We start from the raw sequence: 9,439 nt of genomic DNA on the forward strand, positions 1-9,439 counted from the left end.
CTTCTTGATTGCTTCTTTTTCTCTCTTATTTGAAGTTTTAGTCTCAAATTTAAGCATTAGAAGGAAAATGGATAAAAATTTACAGTGAAATGTTCCAAACATATGCACTATTTCCCAGAACCTCTGTTTCTTACCTCAGTATAATCATCAGTGCTCCTAACTCCAAGAAATCAGGTCTTACACAAATCACAGGAACACTACAGAAAACTCGGGCCTTTTCAGTTCATGACCTTAATACTGGAAGAAGTCTGTCAGAATCTAGCAAGAAAAGTGTTAAACACAGTTACTAAGGAAAAGGGTTGTTCTATATATTTCACTAATGAAAATATTCCAGTGCATGTTTGTCTGAAATGGCTGAGGATGGTGGATATTCAGACATCAGATGGAGGAGGCAGCGTGAACATCAAATTGTGAGAACGCTTTTCACTTTTCTGTTTTAATCATAGGAAAATGCAATCTCAGATGTGAAATGAGAATGCAAACTAGCAGTGAAGCACAACTTAAGTATGGCAAATCCACATCCTGAATGGAAAACTGCAAAAAATCAGCATAAGCTGGAAAGTCTTGGCACAGTCAGTATATTAGATGTCCCCCTGAAATGTATGAGAGTGTGTTAAGTTCTGCCCAGAGGGAAATGGTTTGTATAACAGGTTTAATTGGAGAAAGCAAGTAACACTGATGCAGGGTAAGTCACTCTAAAGCAGCAGTATAAAGTTTCATAAAAGTAGTAAAAGACATAGAGAGAGATCTGTGTGTTGACATTAGCAGAGAGGAATCTCAAAAGGCACAACATGGGAAGGGAATTGAACAGAAAAAAACAAACCAAACCTACCAAGCAGTTAAATAAAAGATTACCTTACAGAATCAAAAAGAAAATATATTAAGTGAAAAAGAAATCAGAAATAGGGCTATCAGGTAAAGAAGAAGACTAAGGTGCCTATATTTGGATTTGAGAAGCATGGAAAAGAAAATAACTGTTGCTAGGATAACTTATTCAAAGAATGCAGGTAAATATTCAAAATATATGAGATAAAGTTTCATAGGGAATGAAAGCGGGAAATGTCAAGTAACTACAATCTTCTATTTATATAGTGACCTGCATTGCAACTGCAGCTAAAGCATTCTTGACTTTCTTTTCCAAATCAGTGTATACGCGCATATGAATGTGTGACTGCACAAATTGCGTAAATGCAGAAAGCTGTCGAGCAGCACAGAGCAGATGTTTAGAACTGCACAGCAACAAGGCATGGCACTTTAGGACAGGAAGTAAAGGAGAATATGGTATCCAACTGAAGCTGCAGAAGGGATTTTATGTCAACAGAATGCAATTACCAAAACTGGAGTATTTCCAGAACAATAGACCTAGCATAAGGGGATAATCGTTATTGCCTGAAATTGAATATAGTAAAGGAATTAGTTAGGCAGAGATAACTTGTTCATAAAAGAGAATAAGATGAGATGGTAGAAGAAATTGGAAAGGGCACAGTCTTCTAACAGTGAGTGATTGTAGATATAAACCAGGTCAAACTGAGTAATGGACACACGTCAAGCAGTTTTACAGATGTTAAAAATTATTTGATCTAAAAAAAGACAAGAATTAGGACCAACCCTTTCTCTCCTTCTTCATTCCATGAACTATGGGTGTATGAGAGAGAAAAACAGCATCTGGCTAATAAAATAGATCTGAATCTTGCCATAGCTCTGAGTAATGCATGGATATGTGACAGTAGACTCAGAGGCAGGATCTCAGCAAAACAACCACAAGCTGTTAAAGTTTGTCATTAGATCTGGAGACAATCCCTGCTCACCTCCTAAATTTCCCTGCATGCAATTTCAAAGAAAGAATACACAGAGGAAAAAAAAAGTTTCAAGATTTGGAAGTTTTAAGGATTAAATAATGCCTTGTTATTTTTCTTTGCAACAGAGAAGCTAAGGCTGACAACTATAAAAGCTAGAACCAAACCCAAAATTTACAGATACTTCATATATCTCATAATTTCATTTCAACAGCTTTATCAATGGGTAAAGCAGCAGCTTAATTTTTCAGCTACCATGACTCTCTGTAGCACCTCCAGTGTTACTTTAATCCAGCCAAGGGGCCGGAAGGACATTTAGCTATGTGCTTCATTCCACCTGTTCAGGCAGCCCTGTAAACACACCTTTCAATGGTGTGTGTCATTAGAAAGGATTGATAATACATGCACAGTGTTACCCTACGATATCAGAGAATAAATGTGATAACATTTACTAAAGCTGATGAGCTGTTATCATTCTGAGTCATAATATAAATCAGCCTTTCCTAACATATTTTTCATTATTTTGCTGTATATTTTAATTCTTCGAAACCTTAAGTAACTTTTACGTAAGTCATCAGAAAAAAAAGAAGAGAGGAAAAAAAAGAATGAGGAAGGCAACACAGAGGGCTCTACATGACACATTTTACTTAATTACACATAAATCATCTTGAGCTCATACAGTGTGGTCATGCTTAACACATCTGAAAGAACTGAGTAAGTATCTGAAAGGCTTTTCAGAGGAAAAGCTATGGACATATTTTACCTGGATTTTAGCAAAAGCTTTTGATACAATGCTATATATGAATCTAATCCACCAGCTATAAGATCCCAAGTCTTGAGCTACAAGCTCACCAAGGGAGTTTTACTTTAAAAATACACAAGGCTCCAACAATATCCACCCTTTGGATTAATACAGAAGCCTTCAGTTCTTTTAACACCTTAAGCGAGAGCACAAAGGAGAAAAATTGCACACATTTTCTCAGAGGGTACCTTTACTGGTAAACTTTAGAAAATAAGGGAACTTGTCAAAAGTTTAAAGGGTAACATTCAACCAAAAGCATTCCTCAAATCGTTGGCTTAGCACATGCTAATCCGTACAATTTAGCAAAATCCAGCCTATCCAGTCCCAAGTTACTCAAAATATTAAAAAAGGAGATTAGAAGAAGAGAATGAGAGAATGTGAGAGAGAGTGAGAGAGAGAAAGTTATATAGCTACTACTGGAGTCCTCTGGGAGTTCAGCTTCTACGTGGCTAGATGACAGGTCTCAAGCAAAGATGGAGAGCACACGTTGCTGTTTTTATCTGCTATAGCCCCTGTGGCCACCCCTCCCAGGTGGGACTTCTGGCCCATTGACCACTGTGGGGCTCTGGGGAGGGGTGAGGGGTAGTGTTCTCTCTGTGTCAGTCAGGCAGAGGCTGGGTTAGGGGTTCCAGGGGCAGTGGCGTGGGTAGTGCTCCTGGGCTGACTTTGACTGACAGTTGCTCTGTGATTGCCACAGGAGTCTTGTGGGCTTGCATGTGGGACAAGGCATTACCTCACCTCCACGAAATTCAACCTCTACACATGCACACAAACACACTCTTGAGTTGGTCTGAGTCAGTACAATAATCCAGTGTCTCACACCAGCTAATCACTAAATTTTTTATGAAGTGAGTTACTTCATAAAGTAACTAATTAAGATCTGGGGTGTGAGTTGATGCAGTTTAGGATAGAAAGACTTGGCGGAATTTAGCTAAGAAAGAGGTCCACTTGGTAGTGGCTGTCCCTCTCTGTTCTTGTCACTTGTGTGGAGATTTGTGAGAGACAAGAAGATCAATAAAGGGTGAAATTTCACCTTTCTGCTGTCATATATCATTATTCTTTCATGGAGGCATTAGAACATTTTCCTGTGAGCAAAATTCCTGAATAAGTCTTGATTTTTGAGAAGCTGTACTTTTTTATGTTTTCAGTAACAAAACATGCTGGTATTGAAACAGCTTGTACTTGCCTACAGAGTAACGCTTTTAAGGGGAAAAAAGAAGGGAAAAAAATAGAATAGAAAGACTTTTAAATAGTTTATTATTATTATTGTTCTGATCGCTCTAATTTATTCTTTGTGTTGCAGTTTTTCACTTTTCTCAGTGGATCTCTCACATGCATATTTATTGGGCATAGCTACTATGAGTACAGTAGAAAAACATTCATGAAACTAAGCACACTTCCAAAGCTGTATGTTTCCACTCTTGGAGCATTTATGGCTTCATTAAGCCAGTGGATGTTCAAGGTAGGACTTTGTGGTTTTGCAAGTGTATATGGTCCTTCGAGCTTAGAGATGTGCAAGTGTTTGCAAAGATTCCTATTGCATTATTTCTACTCTTCACCCTTATTTTCAACAACTTCAAAGATCAACACATTTTCATAGGTCCCTCATCACTTTTATGTCAATAGACTCGACCTCTCTTGATATTTGGAGATAGAGGTGGCAAACTTTTCTGTAATCAACCTGCATTTCCATGGATTGTGTGATTCAGTAAACTATTTCCACTCTTGCTTCCCCTAGATTTCCTCACTTCTTGGCTGACCAGGTAATGCCTTCCTACCGCATGGCTCCTATGAAGCCTGAACTGCTCATCAATCTCTTCTTTCAGACCAAACACTGGAAAATTTTAACTTTATACATGTATCATTTATGTCCACCACTGGTGAAAACCATAGGCATTTGAATGGGATTAAAGTGTTTTGCTTCATACATTAAAGATATGTTCCATGTTCCTTTGAATTCAGATTCTACATAGTTTACCTAATCAAAGAAGATCTCAGCCATAAGTCTGTGCTACAAATATCCAACAATCTACAGTAATTAATTATGTCATGTTATGTCTGTTCTTGGGATAATGATAAAAAGAGTTTTCAAAAGTGATAAATTCTATAAATTGTCAGTGTAGTGTTTCTTTTTGTATAAAGGAGCACCAAACAGAAATGAAACCGAGTATATACTCACTGTTCATTTGCATGTAACATGCTTAGAGATGTATATTTTCAAGTTTTCACAATATGTTTGAAGATAGGAATCAGATTGGAGCAAAAATCAAAATCAATTTGGGTTCCATTTCTGATAACCGTTCCCTCCCCGCATAAATTTGTCTTTAATAACGTCAGGGATTCTTTGCCATTGCAGGATATGGCTATCACTGAAAATTTTGTTCCTTAGAAAATTTGCTTGTGCTTGAACTCTTCTGACACCAAAGCACTTTTTTACTTCTTTTTTGTTGTCTTCATTTGATAGGTCAAGAAGAAAAACCCAAACACAAAACGTGCAAAATCTGAAAAAAATAAGTGTGGATTACATCATGCTCTGCAACCTGCTGAAGATGGCCACTGATACTAAGACTAAAGGGATCAGGCACTATATCTGGAGACGCTGCATAACCTCCTATAATGGTCTTCTTATGTGGTAGGATTTATTCTGTGCTCATGTGTTGTGAACATAATCCCTGCAGGAGAAACACTTTCTGATAGCAAGACTTGACAGAAAAATCACCTCTTACTCACCTGTAGAAATATTAAACAAGTCCTCAGTCTTACTTATTTATTGCTGACACCCACATTTCTCCTTCTTCCTGTTTCTTGACTGGCAAATTGATCTTTCTACAGAACATGAGCCTTGCAATTCTTTTTGGTATGGAAGCTCAAATGTTTTATTCAGTTCTTATATCTTTGCCCAAAGCACAAAGCAAGCCTTTAATAATTTAGTCTTACAGATGACTCAGAATCATCAAATCCCAGGCTTACTCTTAAACTAAAGCTATTCATGGACTGAACTTAGTATTATAGCTTTTAAATTCATGACTTTGGGAGCAGACAGTACTTATAAAATCACATAGTATATATTTTTTGTGCTAAATGTCAAATTATTAAGGTTTATATTTCCTAACTTTTCCATAGATTAAGGGAAATACAACTTAGTTGCTGTACTTCACGGAGCTGAGAAAGCTTGAGAATAGTTTTTGTGATTTCAGCATCTCTGCTGCAGTCTTTCTAATGCTGCAAGAAAATTACTTTGAAAGTACTTTTTGACAGTCTTTCTTGGATACACAGCAATTTCTCTCATGCATTTTATGCAACCATCCTATAGCACTTGGGTATATGTCCCTACTATGGTACTCTAGAAATCAGTTTCACAGATTCATCAAAAAGGATCACCCCTCAACAAGTGCTTTGCCATAAAAATCTTTGAAGAGATAATTCATTCTTTTCTAGCATAAATCTCTAACCATAATCATGTCTGGAGTCATTAGGGAAATGCATGAAAAACACAGGGCTCAAAACATACAACTTTTTCAATTGAGTGACACATCTCTCAATTCAGTGGCGTATCTTTTTCACCTGATCCCAACTAGTGATCTTTTTGTGCTGTGAAGCCAGAGGAATATTCTGTTTTTCTTATCACATGGACTTGCAGACATTACTCTCATCAAAATGTTTTTAGAAATATCCTGAAGTGTTCACTTAGTCTGTTTGGATTGATAATAATTAATAATTATTATTAATTCAGTACTTCACAAGTATTAACAAGTGAATGAGTTCTACAGGTCAATAATATGTCTGATCTAGAAGTAGAAAAAATCCTATTAGAGAATAGGTAGTCAGTTTGATGGCAAATTCCTGGGGGATTAGGGGTATTGTTTCTGATTTGTTTTTTATCTTACATGCCTTGTAGATGAACTGTAGCAAGATTACAGTCATGATTATTCACCAAAGTCTAAGTCTTTGGTGAACAACTAACTTTAACTTCCTATATTCATATCCTACAGAAATCAATCCTCTTTAATCCTTCCACTGCATATTAACAAGTCTTTTCAAGACAACCTATGTGTTTTAATGTCAGTGCAAGCTCACAAAATCAAAACTAACTGAATTAAGAAAGTGTCTTTCAAAATTAAACTCTTGTTTAGCTTGTCGCCTTGCAAACTAAGGTGGATGTTTACATTACAGTGGAAAGTGTTATCTAAATGTAGCTGAAATAAAGGAGAAATACAAAGACAGAAGTTACTTTATTCAAGCCATGTTCCTCTGTTTGCATAGATGTGAAACTACCATGTATTAATAAAAACAACTGATGTAAGGCTCTTAGTAGGTAGTACAGCATTCATAACGTGTCTGATGGAAGATTGAGAGAATATAGGCAGGCACTAATTTTAGCTGTGCATATGACTGACATGGCTCAAGTACTTAGGGCTAGAGCAAGCCTGTTTTTTGAGGTTTTTTTTTGCTTGACTTTGAATGACTGAGTTCTGTTTTGTCAGTACACTTCTGCCTACAGTCTGGCAAAAAGTGTGTTTAGAGCATGATGAAGTCTTTTTGACCATCAGAAGTTTGACTTGCTAAGATTTTGTGTAGCAAGTAATGAAACGAACATTATTGCTTTGAAATCAAGAAACCATTTATTAGCTAAGCCTTGCCTAGGTTTTTGGTTCATAGCATGAGGTTTGAACTGTGCTTCAGTAGACACTATAACTAATCAGAGGTTTTATTCAAATAGAAGAAAACCAACAAACCAATTAGGCTACCTTCTCAATCAGGTCAGGCTGAGAGGCAAAGGAAGACTGTAGGTACAGAACTAGAATCATCCAATCCCTTCTTCTTCTTCAATGGGAAAGTCACAGAAATTTCACAGGATGTGGCCTGCATTCAACATGGGATCTAAAGAACAAAACCAGTAAATTGGTCAGGTTCTGCAGATGTAAACTGTGATGGCTGTAGTTCAGGATATGCAATTCAAGCTGATCAGTGGGTTAAATAATATATATATTAAGGTGATGTTATAGATAACCCCCCAATATGCACATATTGCTTTACTAAGAGCATGGATTGGCCACTAAGTAAACTTGCTTGTGAATTGTCTGTAGGTGAGTGTGACCCAGAGTTAATCTTATCTGACATCAGACAAATTCGATGGTAGGATCCTTGTAAAGTTGACAGCATAACATGATAATCAGGGATGTGACGTGCTGTCTTGCTTTGTTCAAATTCATCCAAGCATGGAGGTGTGCAGTATGATAACCAAAAATTACTCAAACAAATATACCATGTCACTCAGAGCCATTTTTTTGTTACAAGCTGGTCTGATGAGTACCTGGTAACTAAATACCGTTCTATGACTTTCCTTATTTCTAATGTTTTTATTAAATCTTTTACTTATTGATCCAAAAAAAAGCTCATAAATTTAGTTCCATTTTATTATCTCAGTTGCACAGTAAGGAAGCACAGCTGCGCACAACCATGTTACTATTTATAATTTCTTGTGCAGTAGCAGGTGTTTATTTCCTTTTAAAAGGCAACATGCTATCTGAGGGTCTACTACATTTCTCTTACTGTTTTTCTGTGTGCTGCTGAAGCACTGAGTAGCAGGTCTGGTCTCCTAAAGATCTGGGTCTTTTGCAACCTAAATGATTCTATGATTCTATGTTCATAAAACAAAACAGAGTGTAGTTGCCAGGTGCACTGTGTCTTCAGCAAGTCAAGAAGCTAGACCGTACTTTTCCTTTCTTGTGTACAGAAACATAAATGTTTTTTAAGACAACACAATTTTAAATGAGAATAAGACATACATATGTCTCTTAAAATGCAAGCAATCAAAACACATCTTGAGGTGATGCCAGAAGAAGGCTGAGTGACAAAAAGTCTGATTTGCTTCCTGTGGCCTTTCCAGGAGAAAGAGCCAAACCAAGAGCTTGAATGAGTATCTTAATATTAGTATGTCTCTGTTTGTTAACATTTGCTTTACAGTTTTGTATAGTAATCTTTTATAAAACAGTTTATATTTTGAACGAAAAGTGAAATATGCTTACCAGATTAGAACTAGAATTAGCATATTTGTTGGTTATCCCTGGAAAGTTGAGATCAAACATTGACTTAGATCAAATAAAAGTGTGCTTGTTTTCAAAGTTTAGAACATTATCTAATGAGCTCCTTTCGGATTAAGGCAACAAAATTCAGCACTGTACAAGATTTCATCTGTAAATCCTAATTATTCAGGACACTGATTATTTTCCGTGAATTTTGCATCTCCTTCAGATGTTGGAAGTACAATTCAGCTCCCTAATCAAAGGTGTACATATATATTGTATCCTTATCTAAGATTTGATCTTTGTTCATCATAGTAAATGATTACATGATGTGTCACTGTAAAAGAAGAGATTGGACCTGGAATGTTTTATTTTTTTTACTGACAACTCCTGATTTCTGCAGATGAAAAAGCAAAGGAAATGATACAAAGAGCTGCTTGCTTCTGCTACCTCTAGTTCAGGCTAGAGCTGTGGTCAGAGTTGTTCTCTTTTGTGAATTCTAAAAATCTTTGGAGGATGTAAAAACCGACTGAAACTCCTAAAGAGACAATTTTTCCTGATAGCTCTCACCCTTGTGCTTGACAGATGGACTTAGTTTTTTTAATTTATTTGGAGGGAAGGGCTGCTGATATTCATCATTCCATTTGTATTATTTTACTTTCCCTGTCTTTTTCTTTGGAAGATTAACAAATAACCAGGCACTTATCTAGGACAAAAATAATAAAAAGGACATTGCAATTTGCTATTGCGTGCCTTGGTCCCCATTTTCTAACAATCCAATGTGTTGACTTGTTTTCATGTTTTCCTGAATATAT

Source organism: Neopelma chrysocephalum, unplaced genomic scaffold (assembly GCF_003984885.1).
Source record: "Neopelma chrysocephalum unplaced genomic scaffold, ASM398488v2 Primary Assembly neopelma1_96936, whole genome shotgun sequence".
Lineage (NCBI taxonomy): Eukaryota > Metazoa > Chordata > Aves > Passeriformes > Pipridae > Neopelma > Neopelma chrysocephalum.